The sequence below is a fragment of the Anolis sagrei genome, chromosome 4, assembly GCF_037176765.1.
Source record: "Anolis sagrei isolate rAnoSag1 chromosome 4, rAnoSag1.mat, whole genome shotgun sequence".
Classification (NCBI taxonomy): domain Eukaryota; kingdom Metazoa; phylum Chordata; class Lepidosauria; order Squamata; family Dactyloidae; genus Anolis; species Anolis sagrei.
In genome coordinates, this window is record NC_090024.1 from 202,094,320 (window position 1) to 202,118,100 (window position 23,781).

General features: G+C 39.6%; 1 long non-coding RNA gene across 1 annotated transcript in view; it reads right to left on the reverse strand.

Moving 5' to 3' along the window:
• LOC132772617 (uncharacterized) overlaps positions 1-23,781 on the reverse strand; it is a 161,322-nt gene that overhangs the window by 93,040 nt on the left and 44,501 nt on the right. The window contains exon 2 of the long non-coding RNA XR_010909761.1: positions 10,567-10,688. This is a non-coding gene — a long non-coding RNA (uncharacterized lncRNA). The remainder of the gene's footprint in view (positions 1-10,566; positions 10,689-23,781) is intronic.

The following is a 23,781-nucleotide window of genomic DNA, read 5'->3' on the forward strand; positions in this document are numbered from 1 at the left end:
TCCATTAGCATTCTCTCCTGATGTTTCACCTGCATCCAACACTAAAACAGGACCATCACCCTATCGCATGATTCCATGTGCATCCTGTTGCCAGTCTCCTCTTAACCATGGTTAACCTGTTCTGTGCTATTGATGGCAATGCCCATTAATATCTGTCAACCCTGCTACATCCCGATCACCTACCCTGAGTGATGGAACCATTCCACTTCTTTACCAGCATGCTGCCACTGATGTGATGTGAGGGGGCTGGATTCTACTCCTCTCCCATTCCCACTCATACATACGCTATTCCAGAACTATGTTCATTTTTTACATTACAGTAGTTTTAGATTTTTTATATTATTTGCCAGTGCAATGATAAAATAATAATAATAATAATAATAATAATAATAATAATAATAATATGCTTTATATTCAGTTTTATCTCCCCAAGGAGACTCAGAGTAGATTACAGAACACATATATGGCAAACATTCAGTGTTATACAATTAACAAAGACTGACAGTACATAAACATAAACAGAGGTAAAGGCTTCCCATCGTTTTCCATCTGTGGCATCTGGAGGCTGTGCTCGACTCCAGCCATGGAGAGGTGCTGTTGTTCCATTTTCCATGCTGAGGAGCTTGCTGTCAATAGACGCTTTCCTGATCTAATTGCTGACATGTCTTCATGGACGCCTTTTTACCTCCCCGCCAAAGCAGTATCTAATTGATCTACTTTCATTACTGTTTTTGAACTGCTAGATAAGCAGAAGCTGGGGTTGACAGCACGAGCTCACCTGCACCCTTGGCTTGAACTGCCAACCTTCTGGTCAACAAGATTTTCTGCAGCTGGTGGTTTAACCCGCTATGCTAACCGCAGCTCCTACATATAACTGCATAACTGCATAGTTGCTTTAAAATAATAATTTAAATTATGAGGGAGCAGAGTTGTGAGAAGGTGGGATTATGAGACTATATGGAATGTCAATATTACAATATCGGCTATCTACTGGATATAAGGGAAGCTGCAGTTACAAAATTTCATTTGGACATACATCAGTGGCATAACTTGTTGTGGCGGTAAGCCCCTTACAAATCTGGAGGTGGGGATCAAACCACTCCTAATCTCTCAGACAGCTTTCACAAGAAATGAAAATCGAGTCCTTCCATAAGGAGTCCTTTCATAGGGAAAAAAATATTTTTAGCTTAGTGCCCCAGCTTCTTTTTGTTATGCTGAAGAGTGATCATTATTTATTTATTTATGTATTTATTTATATCTTTATTTTCTTCTGGTTTGGGACCCATTTCTTTATCAGAAATAAATACAGTCTAGTCTTGCTTATCCAACATAAATGGGCGAGCAAAACGTTGGGTAAGTGAAAATGTTGTATAATAAGGAGGGATTAAGGAAAAGCCTATTAAACATCACATTACATTATGTTTTTACAAATTAAACACCAAAACATAATGTGTTGGATAATACAAAATGTTGAATGAGTGAAGGTGTTGCAATCCAGGTCAGTAAAGCCCTATAACTTTAAACTCCACACAGCTGAGTAGAAATGCAAGCAGTTTATTGAAGATATTTTAAAAGCGGTAGCAGTAAAAAGCATTCCATAAAAATTGGTAAATTCAATTAGGTAGAAAGATAAGCAGGAACAAATAGTCCAGGAAATTAGTCCATCAAAGTTCATGAAAAGGAAAGGCAGAAACTTCTAAAGTGAAATTCCTAAGCTTGAATCATGAATCAAAAGGCACTTAACACTTTGAATCTATCCAAAGCAAGGCTTCCAAGGTCCAGGAAGAATGTCTTGACTCAATTCCAAACAATGCGTCATCTGAACTACAGTTCCTGTACTTGGCACTTTTATCCCCTAATCTGCTCATCCCAAGCAGCAAAGAACGGACTTCGTTGCAGCCTTGACTCTGTTATTATTCTTTCCTCTCAGCCTGGCAGAGCGCCTGAGAGATTGGGTTGTTTGCCTGTACTGATTAAAAACATGCCTTCTATCTACTGGCTCATTACAAAGCAAATATATGACTACAAGACATGTAAATGCCACAGGTTCCTCAGCTTTTAGGTGTGCACAGAGCACAATGGTGGAAGGTAAAACCTCTTTCTCCCAGTTCTGCTGGATTTGATCATTTTACCAATACAGTTCTGCACTGCTGACAGAGAAAGAGGGAGAAAATGTCCATATTAGTCACTTTGAATCCCATGCTGGAGCGAAATACATTCAATAATGATTGATATGTATATATAGAGAGAGGGGGGGGGGGAAGCATCTACCAACTTGCCAGCTATTGCAAATTCATAATCTTAGGACATTGGCGAACGCATTTCAAATTTCATAAAAATAAATATGGGCTCTATATTTTTATACCTAATAAGACTTTGATTAAACATTTGTCTTGACGTTCCTCAGATATTAAAACTCACACAAAATGAGAAAGGCAACTTTCCTTGCTTTCAATCAGGTAAAATCCAGAGAAGAGAAATTATGCTGTAGTTATATGAAATGAAGCAGGCGAGAAATAATTACCATGACAATTCTTGGTCCAATACAACTGACATAGAAATGTGACAAGCCAAAATTTTACTCACTTTCTTCTTCTCCCTTTCCATATATCTAAAATATTACAAAAGTGGTCATAGACACACTTGCCAAACACACAAAAACAAAAAACAAGCTGCCATTTGAATCAGGTTCAGATACTAGCTGCAATCAATTTGAGATCCTGTAAGTAGTTGTTCAAGATGAGTAATGTATATATTCACAGCTTCCAGTCTTCTGATTGCCCATTTTGCATATTTTTATATGACTGACTAACAGAGGAGATTTAGAATAAGATTCTAAACCTAACATTTTGATTCTGGAACTGCTAGCCCAGCAAATAAAGCCCCATAATACTCCGCTCTCCCCACAGTTTTTGGATGCAAGTCCTCCATAATCTTCAAGTTCAGACTACCAAAGTGCAACAAAGGATGTGTCTACACTGTAGAAGAAATGCAGTACGACACCACATTAACTGCCATGGCTCAATGCTATGGAATCATGGAAGTTGGAGCTGGCTTTATCACAGCAGGTTAATCATCAGCTGCAGTAAATCTTGTCAACTGAAAGGTTGACAGTTCAAAGCTGGGTCAGGGTGAGCTCCTGACCTTCAGCCCAGCTCCCCCGCCCACCTAGTGGATCAAAAACAGCAATGTAAGTAGATGAATAGGAACTGCATTAAGTAGGGAGGTATTTTAGGCATGGCGTTCAGAGGAAAAGTTTATGAACAAAGAAAGCTCTTCAACAAGGAACTGAACACAGCCTCCAAAAATGCTGAATGATGAGAAAAAGCCTATATATACCTCTTTCTGTTGTCTGTCCAGTCATTGTATAATTGGCATTGAATGTTTGCCGTATATATGTTCTGTGATCTGCCTGAGTCCCCTTCAGGGTGAGAAGAGCAGAATATAAGTACTCTAAGTAAATAAATAAATAAGCTGTAGTTTCTTAAGGTCTTTCGCCTACTCCTCCAAAGACTGCTGATTTGACACCACTTTAACTGACATGGCTCAGGATCCCATACCATTGAGCAGTGTCTGTTAAATTGGTGCAAACCGTATTAATTCGACAATATAGCGCCAGCCAAAGATTCAAATCTGTTTAAGCAGTTAGGGGTAAATATAACATAAAATAAATAAGAGATCACAGACTATTCTCAGTTTTGAGTCACAGAACTCCTGCCCCATCCCAAAGATTTAGACAGAACCCTGACATTTCCTGGTTTGTGAACTGTCTAGATAATAAAATGTCTAGATAATGTAGCTGGGGTTTACCTTTTATCACAACATGGGATTTTCTGACAGTAATGGGAGGCCTTTGTACTTGTCCTTATCTAGGATTTGTTCTGATCGACCCCTAATGTAATTCAAAATTTTCATGTCTGTGGCCAAATATCTAAATGTGCATCAATTGCATCATTATCAGCTGCTTCCCTAGATTTTTTTGTGTCTTGACTCAATCTAATATCATTTAAGACAGCCTCTTAACAGCAAGCCAGATCCATATTTTAATTTCTTGTTGAGATGTTTATTTGACTTGATTCAATGCAAATATGCCAATTACCTAATAACTGTAACTCTAAATAGCTATAACTAACTATTTATTTGTATCTATTAATTCATACTGTTTATCTACATGTCAACATATCACGTCCCCTGAGGTGATATACAGTTGATGTGCCTATTCCTATGCCTATGTATGTCAGTTGTACATTTATGCAACCATGAATCAAAAATTGAAGTCTCTCAGAATGCTATACTATATGACCTCAACAATCAAAAAATCTGATCTAGTGTTTGCTGCGAAGGAGGATTGAAGGAAAGATTCTAAATATGGAACAAGTAAGTTACAAACACATTTATCATTCAAGTGCTGAGCTAGAAAATATCACTGCAAATTGACACATTTTCTGTCTCTGGTAGCACTTCTGTTGTTACGTTCTTTTTTGAAAAAGCCTTGACTAGTGCAAAAGAAATGTGAAAAGTCTAAATTGTGATACAATTCAAGCAAACCTATGCTAAGCAAAAGACCACTGTGGTTATATAAATTTTATTAAGTTCTGTGGAGTATTTTATTCTGCCTCTAAAAGTTCCCAGACTCATTCACACAAGGTTATCCCATAAGTCAAAGCATGCCAGATATTTTGCTGCCATAAATACAGACCAGTATGAAATTGCTGGTGATTACTTTGTTGGATGCATTTATGTGTGTAGTCTTTGGTTTATTGCTAAGCAGGATAATTTTTACCTCTGAATATTATGGAAACTCTTAATTCCCATCATCCCTGGACATCAGTCATGCTGTCTGTAGCTGATGGAAGTTGCACTCTTAACATCTCAAAAAGTCCACATGTTCCCTCATCCAAGCTGTTGAGCAATTATGAAATCTAGCTATGCAAAATGCTGATGACATCATGAATGAATAAGTACATTTATATAAATAATGTGTGCAACTTCAAAATAAATTGAATTTGTATTTGGTTGTTGGTTTTGATGCCTGTTTCATATATTGTTATAATGTTGTTGTTTTATTTTGTTTTATACTGCTGTTTGCATTAAATTGTGTATTTTTTTAACTGTGTTGATTATGCTTGGCCCCATGTAAGCTGCCCCGAGGCAGGGTACAAAAATAAAGTTGTTATTATTATATAAAATAGAATAATAGAATTGGAAGGGCCCACATAGGTCATCTAGTCCAATCCCCTGCCATGCAGGAAAAGCACAAAGTACCCTGACAGATGGCCATCCAGCTTCTGTTTAAAATCTTCCCAAGTAGGAGCCTCCACTACACTCCAAGGCAGAGTTCCACTGTTGAACAGCTCTCACCATTAGACAATTCTTCCTAATGTTCAAGTGGAATCACCTTTGAACCCATAGCTCCAAGTCCCACCACCTCATCACACTGGGGCAAATTGCCCCCTTGAAGCACTTTGGGGACAGGGCCTGCCAAGCACCATCACATGACACTCAGCAGGCCCCACCCCATTTACCCTCCAAGTGCTGAGGAAGCATAGCAAGATGCTTCCTTGGCAATGACAGAGAGGTAACCCGGTTTTGGGTAGCTCCAATGGCACTACCTGCATTTTGGGGCCCTTACCCCCATGTAATGGATTTAGGAACTGCCCCAGTGTCCACTCTGACCAGAACTGAACAAACTAATTACTATTCCTGCCTTCAACTCCTGTGTGTTTCATCGGACCAACTGAGATCTGTAACACACCAGGAGGACATAAGATTTTAGGCAACAGTATCACAACTTGGAATCAGCTAGCTACAAATGACTTGTTACTTTTATTTAATTCCTTTTACCATAATGAAAGTATAACTATACTGTATTACATCTGTAATATCAAAGGATAAGACATTGTTTTCATGGTTCACTTACCACATTATAAGCAGTGTGTGTCACCTCACTAAATGGTGTAGGAGAAATATCACATGCTTCAAATGCTGGCTCACACTGTGCCTCATATGCTTTGTCACTCATGAGAAGAGGTGATGACAGCTTTTGATTAGTTGTCACAAATATATTCTATCGTTAGAATCTTTTGCAATGTGCATTGTATCACAAACAAAGCTAACTAGACACATATGCTATTGTGTTGCATCACAGTGAGGTAGATGGGAAGAGGGTTTTTTGTTTTTGTTTTTTTGCTAGGTCAGACACTTGTTGCATCTGGGTCTGGTTTTCAATAGGTAGCTAATTAAGGAAGTTTCAAGAAACAGAAGTCAGGTTACATTTTAAATAATGCTTTTATTAAAGATAGATAGATAGATAGATAGATAGATAGATAGATAGATAGATAGATAGATAGATAGCCTGAGCATTTGTGAACATTAGCCGGTTTCACCAGAAGCAATGATAAGTTACTAGTCGGTTGGTTGGTTGGTTGTAATAAGTTTGGGGAAGAGATTTAGACAGTACAGTATAATCAGAAATAAATGGAGTTAGTAAAGTGACTATCAGTATGCTGGATATATTTAAAACTGTTGTATATAATGCATTTTCATAAGACAACCCCAGTGTAAAACCGGTTATGTTGAATGATTTCTATTTCCATATGGTCCAAGTATTCCTATCATATATCACACTTTTGCATGGTCTTTTCACTATCTCCAAACAGTGGCTATTATATTTTCAGCCTGAACATTCTTTAGAATCAGACTTTCATCTGGTAACTGATAGATATTGGTTTTTGTTTTCTTTTGTTACATATGTTATTACAGAAGGAGTCCTTCGTGCGATTATGCCTTAATGGAAGGCACAGTGGTTTCTGATCTTTTATAAAATCACCATGAACTTGGAAGTGCTAGAGTCTTCATACCTGCTGTTCTGTTTTTATCTTATCTGTGATTTTAAATACGTTTTTTATGATTCTGTAATATTTGTTTTAAATATTTTTGTCCATTGAACATTGCCTTGGGGACCCTGATGAACTGAGGGATGATATTCAAATTGTTGTGATGTGTAAGTCACTTCACCTTGCCTTAAAACCTTTCTTTAGACTTAGTGTTTGGGATTATTTTCTTTTGCAATATTTATTGAGAAGGCTATCCCTTTGCTTTCCTTTGAGGCTGACAAGGTGTGACCTTCCAAAGCTGAGCAGAAATTCAAACCCCCACTCCCTGAGTCCCATTCTAATATACAAACTACTATATTACATTGGCTTTTAATACACAAACAGCTTGTATGCAGAACGCATCATGCGACGTGCAGGGCTTAACAAATCCAAGGCTGGAATTAAAATTGATGAAAGAAACATCAAAAACTTTAGATATACAGATAAAACCACTTTGATGACCAAGAGAGAGGAAAAGCTGAGGTGAAAGAAGAAAGTGATAAAGCTGAGTTGCAGTTAAACATTAAAAAAACCAAGATTAGGGCAACCAGACTGATTGATAACTGGCAAATAGAAGGAGAAAACGTGGAGGCCATGACAGACTCTATATTTCTAGGAGCAAAGATTACTGCAGATCCAGACTTCAGCCAGGAAATCAGAAGACTTTTACTTCTTGGGAGGAGAGCAATGACCAATCTTGATAAAATGGTGAAGAGTAGAGACACCACACTGGCAATAAAGGTCCACATAGTTAAAGCAACAGTATTTCCTGTAGTAACTTATAGATTCAAGAGCTAGACCATAAAGAAGGCTAAGCAAAGGAAGATAGATAATTTTGAACTGTGGTGCTGGAGGAAATTTCTGAGAGTGCCTTGAACCACAAGAAGATCAAACCAGTCCATACTCCAGGAAATAATGCCCGACTGCTCACTGGAGGGAAGGATATTAGAGGCAAGGATGAAGTACTTTGGCCACACAATGAGAAGACAGGAAAGCTTGGAGAAGATAATGATGCTGAGGAAAATGGAAGGAAAAGGGAAGAGGAGCAGACCAAGGGCAAGATGGATGGATGGTATCCTTGAATTGACTGGCTTGACTCTGAAGAAGTTGGGGGTGGCAACATCAGACAGGGAGCTCTGGCGTGCGCTGGTCCATGAGGTCACGAAGAGTCAGAAGCGACTGAACAAATAAACAACAACAACACACAAATTGCTTAACTAAATACCTAAATAATGCCCTGGCTGCCTCTAAATGGAAATTGGAGAACTCTCCTGTTTAGACATCTTGTTGATGTCTCTATGTGTAGTCCTCCATTGTATCACAAACATATATTTCTTCCCAACCTTGCCTGGTGATGATTCTTATGTGTATCTTATCTACAATTTCCCTGCTTCTTGGCACGGGGTTGGACTGGATGGCCCACATGTCTCTTCCAACTCAGGGATTCTGTGACTCTATGATTCTATGTATCAATCCAATTCCACAACCTGTTTACTCTTTGCCTTCCTGGCACTTTTCTTTCTCTACATCTGATCAAGGTTTGGGGCACACAAAAAAATCCACCCACTTTCCTGCCAAACAGACTAAGCATTGAATTGCTTCTAAACAGTTAGAGAGCTCCAGCTCCCTGAGTGGTATAGATTGCCAGGAGAATTGCTGGCTGCTTTGAGATGCTCTGACAGAACTGTGTGAGGAAAATCTGTAAAGAGCTGTTCATAGCCATGCCCTTGGCTCCACACCGCTTTCATGAGCTGGATGGTGTGCATGCCGATGTTTTAACAATCATGCAGCAGTTACTCAGAAAGGAAACTGAGTCCTGTCTGTCTGGAGAGGAACCCAGTGTCATGCAGTAATAGGGAAAAGTGGGTGATTGCTTCTTGTACATCTTTCTTCCAAAGATAAAGAGAAAGTTCACAGTAAGCACTGCATTTTGGCTCAGCAGAATTCTGAACCTGTCCATAGATAGTGGTTAAGTGACTGTGAAGGAAGATAAGGTGCTAAAATGAAAATGAAAATGCAAGTAGGACAGGCAAAAGTCCAGAGAATAGGAAGCACAAAGGGTGGAGGAGCCAGATTGCAAGAGATTACTTACAAGAAGATAATGTGCCTTACTGAGTGGAAATGGCTTTGGCATGTTGTACTATAGTATGGAATATATGATACACTTTAGGACAAAAAGCAGTGATAAGCACTATAACAAAGAGAGGTTCTGTCAAAATCTCTCTCTGAACAGAGGTGAGGTGGATTTGTTGGTCTTTTCCTGCAGCACACTGGATTAGACATGTTGTAATATGGCCAACACACACTAGCCCCTTTAGATATGGTAATTCCACATACTGGATGGATGGATCTGGTTTAAAGGGCCCCTAAGCTGCTTTGATGCAATTCGTGACCATCGCCAGAGCAAACTAGCCATCCCTACAGCCTGCTGGCTCGAGGGTTCGTCAGGATTGCCGCCACCACTTTGTCGCTGCCAGCAAGTAGATCCCCCTTAAAGGCTTTCTGCCAACATTTCATTTCTTGTTACATGGATTAGCACTAAAAATTACATCACCAGATATGTGACATTGCCAGCAAACCTCAGTGAGGTAGTGGAGGGCTTGCTGGGGGGTGTGGCCAGGGGATCAGGCCTGATCCCACACCTCCAACACTGCAGGATCACTGCTCCTAAGAGTAAAGCTTATGTTCCGTTGAGGCGAATTAAAGAAAATCCAGCCCTGTATCATATAGACTCCACATAGCAGCTGAACAGTGAGTCCTTTTTTATTTTGACCATACTGAAATCAGTATCAGTGTAGTTCTCTCCCAGCCATACAGCTTTGCTACTGTTTCTTTCATCTCTTCAGAGTGGCTTTTAAAGGCAAATACTCCTGACTTTCCCCTTGGGAAAATTGCCCTCTGTGTACATAGGACTGTAGAAATGACTACAGAGGGGAAGAATTGGTGTGTGTTGGGGGGGGGGGGGTGCTATTTGAATAGAAAAAATGGCTAACCAATATACATCATGGCTCATTGTGTATTAGGCAGAAAATGAATAAACAAATCTTCACATTGAGTCAACTCTAAGGCTGCTGTTGAATTTTTGTCATATATAGAACTTAAAGATTGGGGGCGAGGGGTATTAAATTTTTTACAGACATCTCATTCTTGTGTTCCATTTCCAACCCTCTTTTCTTCAATTGCCTTCATTTATCTAAAAATAATTTTGAAAACAGGTATAATTTACCAATAATCTTATATATATATATATATATATATATATATATATATATATATATATACACACACACACACACGCGCACACACACACACACACACATACACACACACACACATATGGATAGAGCCCCCGGTGGTGCAGCGGGTTAGATTGCTGAGCTGCTAAACTTGCTAACTGAAAGGTCAGAGGTTCAAATCCGGTGAGCAGGGTGAGTCCCGCTGTTAGTCCCAGCTTCTGCCAACCTACGTTTGAAACATGCAAATGTGACTCGATCAATAGGTATCACTTCTGGGGGACGGTAACGGCGCTCCATACAGTCATGCTGGCCACATGACCTCGGAGGCATCTATAGACAATGCCAGCTCTTCAGCCTAGAAATGGAGGTGAGCATCACCTCCAGAGTCAGACTTCATGTCAAGGGGAAATCTTTACCTTTAAAGATATATATACATCTGAAAAAATGTGTTTTACCTTATGCTGCTGTTCCTGTGACACCATAATGCGGATTATCCTCCATCTGCTTCATATGTCCTGAGAGCATGTGTTGCCATGCTGTATTGTGTGCAGTTATTCTCAAAGCACCTTCAAATAGCCTGTGTAGAAAGGTAAAGTAGAAGCATATTTAAACAAGTAAATAATGAGGGATTTGGTGTTCCTGGATTTATTGGAAAACTGTATATATTTTGTGACAATCACTCTACCTACTTTTGAGCACCAATAAAATGCATTTATATCCCCAGATTTGGCTATATGAAATGAAGAATCCTTTTAAAGATCAGCTTCTCATATGCTTTTAAAGTGCTGGTTATCATCTACTTAACTTCCTGCAGGTATTTTTGCTTCCTATATATCAGGTGTGGGAATAAGATGGTCCTCTCAATGTTGTGGTACTATAACTCCCCACATCGCAGTAATAGTCAGAGTTGCTGGAACTTCAGACACATCAACATCTAGATGGGCTGAGATAGACCTACCCCTAATAATATGTTTAGCCATCAAAGTTTTTAGGGAAACTAGAAGATCAGAAGAGATTAAAGAATATATACCTCTTATTTATGTATAATTGTCTGTCTAGTTATGTATAAAACGGCATTGGATGTTTGCCACATATGTATGTTCTGTGATCCACCCTGAGTCCTCTTTGGGGTGAAAAGTGTGGAATATAAATACTGCAAATAAAAGATAAACCTCTGGAATAAGCAAAATAACATGTAAAGTGTAAATCAACTGTAGGAAATCCCTAGCCTATGAGCAAACTGACCTCCACATCATAAAATGAATTTCAACCCTTTCTCATTGCTCCATCAGTATATTATAGCTATCATTTCTAGTCCATTTTATCACATAATCCTTCAGTTTTTCCTCTTGCATCTGAAATGTTAATAAAAGTTTATACATTTTACCAATTACCTGTTCATTTGTACATAATTGGGCTTCAACCTCAGATTTACTCCATTCAAATGCATAATTTTTATCTAGTTTAAATCATTCAAACAACTGTAAGAGAACCATTGAAATTCATAACCTTCCTCCAGAAGCTGTTCTTTCATTTTCATATTATATTCTCCTTGATAATTCACCGACATATATCTTGGTACCCTAACCATTTCTTTTCCAGTTGCTTCTTTTCAATAAAAGGCTTCTTGTGCTGAGACTCATAATGGTATTTTTTGGTATAGACTGGGTTTCAATCAGGTCCATATTCTCAGTGGGGACGAGGAGGAGAAGGAGGAGGACCCCCCCCCCATCTCCCCGAAGGGACTCAGTGTGGATTCGAACAAATAAAAAAGGCAAACATTCAATGCCTTTTAATAATTATTATTTAAAATGTGCATCAATTTAATTCTTTCATATCATAAGTATCTGTGCCTTCCAAATTCAGGTCAGAAACTTGTAATTTTCAGAACCTTTTATAGGAGCCCCCAGTGGCGCAGTGGGTTAAGCCCTTGTGTTGATAGAACTGCTGACCAAAAGATCAGTGGTTCAAATTTGGGGAGTGGGGTGAGCTCCCATTTGTCAGCTTCAGCTTCCCATGCAGGGACATGAGAGAAGGCTCCCACAGGATGGTAAAACATCCAGGCATCCTCTGGGCAACATCCTTGCAGATGGCCAATTCTCTTACACCAGAAGCGACTTGCAGTTTCTCAAGTCGCTCCTGACACACAAAAAAATCATTCCTCAGCAATATCAATTTCTTCAACCACACTAAACAACAAGCAGCAAAGCATACCTTTGCTGGGGGTTAGGGGCACAGGAACCTTCTAAAAGTGAAAAAGTGAAAAAATTTTTTAAATCTGAGAGAACACCTCTCTGGGAATTTCTAGATCTCCCTGCACAACTCTTTGATCATCTTCCACTTGAACTGGAGACCATTATTGATCAAATCTATGGAAAAACAAATCCACAGAAATCGAATCTGCAAATCTGGAGGTCTGTCTGTAATTTCAAGTTAGGTAAACCTAGGTTTTCTCATTGTTTCACATCCTTTGAGTGCAAACTTCTTTTGCAGTTTGAACAGGTTTTTTCTTTCTTTCTAAATAGTATTTTGTGTTTTACCCTTTTAATGTATACATCTGTATTCTAGCTTTTAGTCATTTTAATGTATAATACTTTTATGAGAATGTAACCCTCTCTCTTTGTGCTGCTCTATGACCGTAATAAAAATTTGTTTGTTTGTAATTTGAGCTCGACTTTCAGAAAATTCTGAGGACAAAGAGGGAAAGTGGGAGGAGAGAAAAACTGGGACACTTGAAAAGCATCCATTTGAATACTGGGATAGTGGGATGATAGCAGTTCAGTCAGAGAACTGTCCTCAAATTGAGATGGTAGATGAATCTAATTATGCCTTGTTGTGAGCCACCCAGAATCCCCTTCAGGGTGAGAAGGGCAGGATATAAATGCAGTATATAAATAAATAGGTGGATATACTACAATTGTGGAAGTACATAGGACTCATCTATGGGGGAAAGTTGTGCTGTTTATTTCTGGCCTAGTGCTCAAAAATTGATGTAAGACAGGAGGCTCTAATACACAATCAGGGTGAGTCAGGTCATTTGGGAATCCGGGTATCTGTCTTTGAAATTCATAGATATACCTTATGCAAGAGCTACACTAATCTATGCCTCAAGAGTTCAGTGGTGGCTTGAACTGAATCAATGTGAGAATAAATCAGGGTCCTTAGGGCCAAGTAAGGTTCATTCCAGGCTGCAGGAGAATGGGTGCTATTTGAGAGTGCTTCCCTCATGGGAAAAAAGCAAACTAACAAACCTATAATCTCTTCCATGCAAGTAGAAAACTATGCCTCACAAAACAACAGCAGGTACCTTTCATAGAAAGAAAGAAAGAAAGAGAGAAAGAAAGAAAGAAAGAAAGAAAGAAAGAAAGAAAGAAAGACAGAAAGACAGAAAGGCAAAACAAACTGGAGAAGTGATTAAAAAAATAGAATCACTATGCTTTTTCTTGATGGGTATTTCTCCAGCTCAAATGAATCTCCAGCAGTCTTCCAAAAATGTATTCTTCCTCAAATATTTGTCTTCTTCACTTTTGATGTGGAAAGCACCTAAAGTAACTTGAATTAGGAAAACAGCCAATATAATAATGCTTAAAATTTCTCTGTCCTGACACTTCTCCACTGGAAAGAACTCATATCTCATATATATGATTGTGAAGATTTGAGTAGGCAAGCTCTTAGTGCCTCTTTGTAGGATGTACATCTCGTGAGTGTGTTTTAAAGAGGGGAAGATCAAAAAATACTACGGTATGCCCTTACTTTGCACTTCAGTATTTTGTAACTTCATTCTGGTGCATGAGTCCCAGGTAAAAGGTCTTTTATAGCATAGGGGCGGAATTGTCTATCCTCCATACACCAGCTCTGCAACTCATGAAAGCAGAGTTAAGGTTTTTTGCAGAAAACAGCAAGTATCGACAAGCAGAGATGTTAAAATAGCACACTTGGTGTTAGAAAGTGCTGCCGAGGAATGAATTAAATGTAACTGCAGTTCACTAGGCACTTCTCATTCTTTCTCCTCCACAGGGGCCTCTATCAGTAATTGGTGCGGCTCTCAATGGGTTTGGCCACCTGTGGTGCGGACGAGGTGGAAGCTGTACACATTGTGGAATGTTAAAAATGGGAATATGTGCAAGATGCCATATTTGCTGCACAATCCATTACTGGGTCCCAGGGAAGGAAGCACGGATACAGCTGCATTTCTGGGAACGGAATAATACTATTAGGTAACAGCTGGCTGGGTTTTAGCAGTCCTCCCTAATTAAATGTTTAGCCATCAGAGTTTTCAAGCAAACTAGAATAACAAAGTAGACTTAACCTCTGGAATAAGCAAGAAACCATGTAAAGTGCTAAGATATCTAAATATAATTTACTCATGTACAATACCATTATCCATCCCCCATTTCCTCTTCCAAGGCAAAATACAGGCCCACTTACTGGCCCACTTACTGATTAAATCACTCTTGGTTTTGAATAGTTCTTTGCATTGTTTGTGACAAAGACTTAAGTTGTAATAGGATTCTAATACAAAGCTTAAACATTTTACTTTTTCTGTATGGTTCCCAAGATCTTGAAAACCGATCTCCAGTGCACTATTTAAGAGGTTTAACAACATCATCACATGGGGCTGTTTTCGGCAGCAATGCCAGTTTCTCAACGGTTTTGCAACAGAGCCCACCGGCTCCCATCCCACGATGTAGAACTACTTCCAGTGGGGCTTCCCACATTGTATTGGATCAACAAGGGGAAGCTGGGCGATGGCCACTTCCCCCCATGGGGAAGTGGCCACAGGAAGCCAGGTGATGCAGGACCTGGGGCGAAGGGTTCCTCACAACCTATGCTGGACACTGCTGGATTTGCCATGACCCGTGGATATTTTGGTGCCATATCTGATGAGGTTGTTAGAGATGTCAACCCCTTTCAGGATAAGCTGACTGGACCTTACTCTTTAGTACCTTTATCCAGCCAACCAGTTTTAAAGGACTTTTAAATCTCTGTTTGATCTTCCTTTTTGTCCTTCTTTGCATGGTGATTATTATGCCCTTCATTACTTTCTGATTCCAGAAACAATACAACACTTGTTTCTGACAGATCTGCTTTCATTCTGTGTTCCTACATGCCAGAAGGTTAGACTAAATAATTCTTGTGGTTTCTTTCAACTGTATGATTTTATCCCTGAATTTCTTGGGTGAATGGATCTCAGTGGGTCTCCATTATACTTGAAGGTTGAGGAGATTAGCATAAAGTCAGTTGTCCCTTCCTTGTACCACATTAATCAATTTTCCACTTAAATACCCATACAGGCAAGTCCAGGAAATGTGCTGCTGCCCTCCAGTAGTCAAAGGGCAATGCCACGCCCCCTAAAGAGGCACCTGTGGTTTCACTTCTGTCCGATCCAGTCTGGTTTCTGGCAGACTTGCAGGGGCATATTTTCTTCCTCAATTCTTTAAAGACTCATACTTTTTTGTATAATAGTTTTGGAGCTGATGAGTTGCTATGGGAGATCTCATGCTATGTTTCCCTTTTCTAATTTGCTTGCTTTGGGCTTTGGAATGGGTCCAAAGATGCCTCTGGCACTTTTCATGCTGCTTGCACATCACTTCCAAAGCAAGACAGAAATTCTGGACCTTATCCCGTGTGTGGGGGGGTGGGTAGCATCCTGTAATCATGGTTATCATATGTCGTCTGAAATTGCTGGTTTTTCCATTACTAACCATTTTCTGAAAAAAGGGTCTTCCTTCGACATTGCTAGTGATCGAGCTCTGAGAATATAAAGATTTGCATTTTAAAAGAATAGAAAAAAAAGAAAACCTTGCTATTAAAGGCAAACAAAAATTGTGATCTATTAAAGTAACAATATTTTTCATTTTTCATTTTTGAAAAACATTACCAAAAAGGATCGAGCGGTTGCAGAATGACAGAGTACAGGGATCTCATTACTGTTTAGGAGACTGCCCACAAGACAGCCCATTTCCCCATGTCATAGATTCAATTCCGTGTGAGCAATGTGTGGTTGTACTTTTGAAATGGAATATCCTGGTTTCTGAGTCCAGAAGTCTTCTCCCTGCCCCTTCCCTTTTTATGACCACTTCTGATGTTTAACTGATGAATTGTGACAGAGGTGACAGGAAGTTCCCCTGTGTTGTGGGAAGAGCTGTGTCATAAATTGTACCCTCAATGGATTAGAACTGTCTTTAAATGGGGGGGGGGGGGGCATCCGATAAGGTTTTCCATATATTTGACTTCTTCCTTTAGCTCCTCTGAGGTTTCTGAAAGGCATTGGAGTACTTCATCATTGCTGGGCTTGAATGTCCTGGCATTCTTGGCTTCCTTCATCTGATTAACTAGTTTCTTCCTTCCTGATGGAATTGAGGTGACCCAAGACTTCTTGGCTCACCACAGCAAGCATTTGGTGTGTGATGGCAAAGTCTGTCATGGTTTCTGCTGGGAATTTTTCATCTTGGGAATCTAATTTTTGTATCACATACAACTGAACAGATACAGTAATGATCTACCGAACTTTTAAACAGATGAGAGAAGAGCTTAGGTCCTTTAGCATGCAAAGAATGAGTTCCACTACTGTGAAATTGGATCCTTTTAGAGAGATATAAATGAATTGGCAGAGAAAAGAGGGCAAGGGTTAAATATATGAATATTACCAAGACACAATTGCCCCTTCAAGAAAGGAAAAGGTTGCCTGGACTTTGGTTAATCCTCCCAATTATTGTCTCACTTTCCATGCTTGACAAACTGATTGCTTTATCTACTTCCGGTATTCCACATTTCAGTTGAGGCTGTGAGGTTCTATTCCTATTCAGCTGTTATTTCATTGTCTACTGAACTCAGATATGCTACCCTGGTTAAGCAGCTTGAGGTGGACTATCTAACAAGCTGCCAATTGCTTGCTCTGTGTGTCAACGTGATGTTGGTGGTGGGAACTGTGCCCCACTAAGCCCTAGTGCAGTGGATATACTGCCGCATGTGCAATGGTAAAGAAAAGGGAGGCATCAAATTGGCTGTCAATAAGTTTCTGGTCCCAATTCAAAGTGCAGGTTATTACCTACAAAATCCTAAATGGTTTGAGTCCTGCCTATCTTTGTAACCACACTCCCCCCTACAAACCAGTGTGGGCTCTAAGATCTGCCAGGGCAGCCCTCCTCTCGGTTCCAACACTGTCACAGGCATGGTTGGTGGGAATGAAGGAGAGGTCCTTCTCAGTGGTGGCCACCTCAGCTTTGAAATGCCTTTTCCGGGGAGATTGGGCAAGCCCCCTTACTGTCCTCTTTCCATAGGGACCTGAATACCTGGCTGTTCAAACAAGCTTTTGAGAATACCTAGTCCCTAGCTGATTTATGCAATTGTATGTAGCCTTGCACTTCATCCCATGCCCTTGTCCCATGGTTACAGCTTTGCACTTATTCCACTCCCTGTATGATTGTTTACAGCCTGGCCACGTTTACAGTAGTTTACCACCATTGGTTGATGAGCACTGTTTCATTGAGTTTAAAGTTGTTGTTTAATACGTCTATATGTTTGATTCACTGTGGGAGAAGATGCAGATCAAGAATAGGGTTCCTCAGTCACCTCCTGACCCACCACCAGGATACTACACTTGGAGGACCATCATCCTCGGACTACGAGGGATTGCCTAAGTAAGTAAGTAAGTAAGTATGTTTGATTCAACTGTATTTTGAATTGTGTTTTATTTTATTTTCTGTTTTTGGCACTTTGTGCTGTGTAAACTGCCCCTAGTCCCTTCAGGGAAATGGTGGCAGGATCCAAAAATAAAGCTCTATTATTATTATTATTATTATTATTATTGTTATTATTATTATTATTATTATTATTATTATATGCCATTACTGAATCCCAGAGATATGTGTGTGGGAAAAATTTCTGGTCCTAGATATCAGGTTTTTGGAAAGGACTTTCCCACAAATTAAGAGACAGAACCTTCAAATGGTAGCCTTGGTCCCATGCTTCTCTCATCTGTCAGTGTGCCCTTCTTTTTGAGGTTTTTCTTCTTCAGTGCCACCATTGTCTCACATGCTTTGTACAATTTCTATTGTGCCACTTTGTCTTCATCATGTCCATTTGTTGTTTCTCTTAAGAAGTTCCAAAGTCAACATAGTGCTCACCCATCTGCAGAGCCTTATACATTCTAATGACAGACTGGAGGCTGTGGTCAAGCTGAGGAACTCCATCACCCAACTAGCAACTCAGCCAGTACTCATTTGTTAGTCTACTTGCTTTCCTCTTTGAGTCTGAGATGCCATCTGGACTTCTGGGCCAAAAGAGAGCTAACATGGGAGATGATGGCTTTCACTCCTTGCTTTCTCATCACTATGGAGTGGAAATGGCCCCTTGGTGAACTAAGAGACCATTCTTTTGGGGGAATGGGATGCAAAGCTGATAACATTAACTATAAATTGAGTTATTTATAAAAAAATGTATGGATAACATATGTATGATTTGTTGTAGCCTTGACAATCATGCCAAAATCCAACCATGTCACTTCAGCCGCCAAAGCCACATACCTCATCCTTATTTCACCGCCTACATCTATATGCATGCCTCAGTTTTCTGTGATCTAATAATTAATGTTCTCATTAACTATGCACAAGTACTACCAGGTGCAGCTATCATTGCAAGTCTCCATTTACATATGCTTTTATTTTAGCAGTGACTTGCCATGAAAAAGCCTATAATTAAGATAATTAGCACAAAAGGATTTGTCTTGTAATCAGCCTACATTTCAATTAGGTTTTGCTCTGTTTTGTTGTTTTTTTACTTGAAAGATGGAAATGTTTAACTACAATTTATATAGGGAATCGCACCAGGTTACTAGCACCCACCAAGTGTTTAGCTATGCAATTAATTTAAGGGATTTGCTCGAGGGCTTCCCCCACCTCTTTTAATCTACTTCTGCCTTCTGAAGCCGCAATACAAATTCCCTTGCTGTGTAACCCACAGCGATCAGACCCTCTAGAGAGTGTGGAGACTCTGTACAAACCAGTACCCTTCAGGTTGCTGAGCAAAGAGAAAGGATGAGCCATGTTGCTGTAGCAACAGGACTGCCAAGTGCTAAATCTCACTTGTCAGGACCTTCCTGTTAAAAACCAATACAAAGATTTGTTGCTATCTTGATACAAAAAATGGTCAAGCTGTTCCGAGGCATTTGCAAAACATGCTTAGAGTTTTAAGAATCTTATTTCTTTTTACAGGGCAATGTATTATAATATCTATGGTAGTACAGGTAGATCTGGTGGGTTTTAAGACAAATATTTTGCCTTGTTTCTTGAGCTTGGTCAGACATGATTTTTGTGTGTGAGCATTTTACGAGAGTATCATAACTTTGAAAATATGCTGAATACGGATTATAAATCCAGCATTCAGTCAGAAGAGTTAACAGAAGACAAATACAAAGTGTATAAGATGCAAGTAGAAGTGTGTTCACAGGTGTTTGATCTCTCATATCAAGTTAGGCCCTCTGAACTTCTCTGTACCATGGCTGGGAGCACGAAGGGTTGCAGATGCCCTCTTAATTAAATATATAAGGCCCATGTTATAAGTATTTTCCTATATAAAATTCTGGTATCCTGGACACCCATGCCATGCACCCCCTCGTCATAAGACCAGAATGCCTTTTCTGTATCAATAGTGGCAGACCAGAAGCTGTTATAGCTGCATTCTAGTTGCTGTTCTGGCAATTCCTATATGTATTTACCTGTGGATTGAGGTCTGTGTGCCAGCAGTGAGGTCAATACACAGTGGTGGGACACAGGGGAAGACCAATTAATGAATTTTATTGTTGCAGTCACAGACATCAAGAATAGTATTCTTTAAAGTATTAACATTAAGATAAAAAATGCACAATATTAAAAGCAGAAAGCCCATAATATGGAGTCGATCTATACAGCTTCATATGTAATACTTATAAAATCAGCGGGTAGGGGTAATAAAATGGGTAAGTTTAAACTTTATCTGCTAAAATCATCCACAAGCTTCTTCCTTGCACAAAACTTAGCCACTCTATTAAGTGATAGATGCAGGTGTCGTTGGTTAATTTGGAACCTCTGAATTACCTGACTACAGTCCTCTTAGCAAGGTGCAGACTCTATACCTTTTTATTAATTAATGAATATATTTCACCACAACGAAAAAAGGAGCTGGTAAGAAGGAATGACTCATAAATTAGATCTGGTGATACTGAATGGTAGGGTGAAGGTAATAAGGGTGGGAAGTTCACCTTTATATCAAGCTTTGGAGAATCCACAATATTGTATCACACAATCTCCTGAATTGGGTGTTAGAAGGTAAAGTGGGAGATTACATGTATAGCAACCACCATCCCTTAAGTATATCCCTAAAAGTAGAAAATGAAATAACTCATATTGCTGAGTATAAACAACTGGCAAGGTAGAATTGAGATTTCCCCATATTAGATGGTCTGGCCATCTAATATGAGAAATTAGTTGGCCAGACCATCTAATTTCCATTCAGATGAAAGCTTACACAAGTGAAATGCCTAGTTAAGGGCAAATTCCCCAGAAACAACAAGAACAATGTTTCAGGATATGATTCTCTCCCTCCAGGGCAGTCTGAATCTCAAAAAGGGGCCTAGACATTGCCCGTCATCAACCAATTCTAAATGCTGGCATGACCAGAAATGTAGGGAAATGAAACACATCCTAATAGAAAAATATAGGTTATATAGGTCAACTAATCTCCCTACATTACCAACAAAGTGGTTCAATCTTAAGAAGTACAAAAGCCTGATTAAAACAAAGAAGACCAGGCTCAAAGGGAAGCATGGCAACATCTAAAAGACTGTAGCAAGAAAGACTCTGCCACCTTTTGAAGGCTCCTTCAGAAGTGGAATATGTTCAATTCCAGCAACTGTCTGGGAAGAACATTTCCATTCCCTACATTCAAGCAAGCAAGCTGCCCAATTGCCCCCCCCCCCCCATCCCGAGCAGTACTGACCCAAAATAGGCCCCAGTCACTGTAGAGGAAGTTTGTAGACTTACTCTAAATCTAAAATGGGACAAAGCCCCAAACATGGATAACATCTTACCAAAGCTTCTAAAGACCAATATTGAATGGTGGGCACCAGGCCTGTAGCCAGGATTTTGATTCGGGGGGGGGGGGGGGGGCTGAGTCTGAGTGAAAGAGGGTCTACCCTAGCAACCCTTTTGTATCGTTACGCCAATTCCCCCATGCATATGGGATATATTGAGTATGGTAATCAGATCATGATATGAATAAACATAACAGTTTAAATAATGCACCAGTAAGGCCTTCTGGCAGACCATGAGAATTTCGAGGGGGGGGGGCTGAAGCCCCTCAAGCCCCCCCCCCCCCCGGCTACATGCCTGGTGGGCACCAGTGCTAGCTACTTTGTTCACTAGCATGGATTGTGCTGCAATGATTCCAGATGATTGGGGATTAGCAATCATTATGCCTTTATACAAGAAAGGAAAAAGATCTGACCCCTCTAATTATAGACTCATCAGTCTTGTAAGCATTATCAGAAAATTATATGCAGCCCATTCTGCAAAAAAAAAAAATTAGTTGATTGGGTGGAACAGGTACACATCTTAGCAGACGCACAAGCAGGTTTCAGGGCAGAGCATTCAACTATTGATCAAGGACTAGTGCTCCTCCAACCTAGTTGAAAAATATGCTCTAATAAAAGGGCGTTCCTTCTATGCTGCTTTTATAAATTTTAAATCTGCTTTTAACCTCATCCCATGGGACAGATTATGGGAAAATCTAAGTGTCACAAATACAGACAGATGCCTTTTAATTCTTGTCCACAGTCTGTATGAAAATACATGACTACAGATTAAATGTGATCACCAGAGACATCTAACAAAGCAAATATGGACCTCTAATAGAGTAAAACAAAGCTGCGTATTTGCACCTATTTTATTCATTTTTTATATTAACTCACTAGTGGGAAATATGGAAAAAGATGGTGCACATCCACCTAAACTTGCAAACATGCCACTCCCTATTCTCTTATATGTGGTTGATGCAGGACTACTCTTGCTCTCTTGTGTAGAGTTAAGATGCCTACTAAGAACCCTGGAATCATATTGCAAAACTGAACAAATGACAATTAATTACTCCAAGTCATGGTGTCACTAAGAAAAAATGAGGCACAAATGGAGGATTGGCAATCAGTCATTTGAACAGGTTATGTTTTTTAAAAAATATCTAAGCATTATTTTTCAAGCAAGGGACACATGGGATAGTCACATTAAAAACAACATAGTAAATGCCCAGATGAATACTAAAGCAATCACAAGATTCTTCTATGGGAAAGGAGAACAATTTGTTCCCACTGCTACCAAGGTATTTGTAGCAAAAGTTATCTCTCAACTTCTATAGGAGCCCAGGTATGCACTTATAATAATGGGAACAATATTTTATCCTGTTTTAACTCTTTAATAGGTTTTTCATCCTTTTAAATTGTTTTTATTGCTTTAAGTTGTTCGTTTAATGATATTTGTAAGTAGATATTTGTAAGCAGAAAATGATATAGAAAGACTAGAATAAAATAGAATAGAGCATCCGTACTATGAATATATTAAAATACTGATCCTTTCAGCTTAACAGTTCTACAGTCTGGAATCTAGACACAGGTCCATCTGTCTCCATCCACCCCATCTCAAAGTTCATCCAGGTAAATGTTGTACTCATGAAGTAACTGCTTAAAGAAACTGAGATGTGTTTGAAAATTAGCTCCCAAGATCTTGGCACTGGGCAATCTTTCTATGGATTTCTTTTCAGCACTCTTCTTTAAAGCAAGGCAAATCCGTTTTCCAGCCCCCCCCCCCCCCCCCACACACACACACATACACACACACTTGGAAGGGCTGCAGGCAATTTGCAGAAAGTTGTCTGCTATTTAATGTTTCGGAAGGCCATTTAGTTAATTTTACAATCCATTGGGGAAGTCTGCTAGCTCAGCTGCAAGGATGCAACCACATTTCAGAGGGCTACTGGACCAGAAAGAAGGAAACAAGCCAAGCTGCTTCCTGGAATGCTGTTTCATCCCGTCCCCAACTCCCCTGTTACTGTTTTTAATCTCCTGTTTGTCCTGGACGGAAACTTGTAAGAAAAGGTTAGTGAAGAAGGTTCCTATCAAGACAGATCAAACTCAGGCCAACGTTTTAACTTATAATTGGTGACCTGTGACAGAAGCAATTTGTTACCAAAGGGTAAATCAGAACCTATCCCTAGAGACAATCCAGGCAAGTGTTAGAATGCTGTGACAGGCACAGATTTGGCTTCTTTCTGCAGGATGTAAAAAGCGGTATGTCTCTTCATATTGCTCCACTTTTCAGGGCAACAGCCATTAAGATCTCTTGGGGATGAGTTGCCCTTTAACTTCTAGATTTTAAAATATCACTGGGATACTGAAACAGTCTTGCATTCCCTAGGGCTGAGAGAGAAGTTTAAATTATGACCACAACCAATCATTTCCAAAAGTTCTGCCCTAAAGCTAGAAAATGTGCTTTGCACGTGTTTAGAAGCACTCAGTTATTACTTCACAAGTCCTCTGTTTAAACTCCAGCATGACTTGGCCTTTACCAACTCTTTCTGAGTTGTATTAGAGCAGAAGTTTCGATCACTAACACACACCATGCCCCATAATTACATAACCAAAC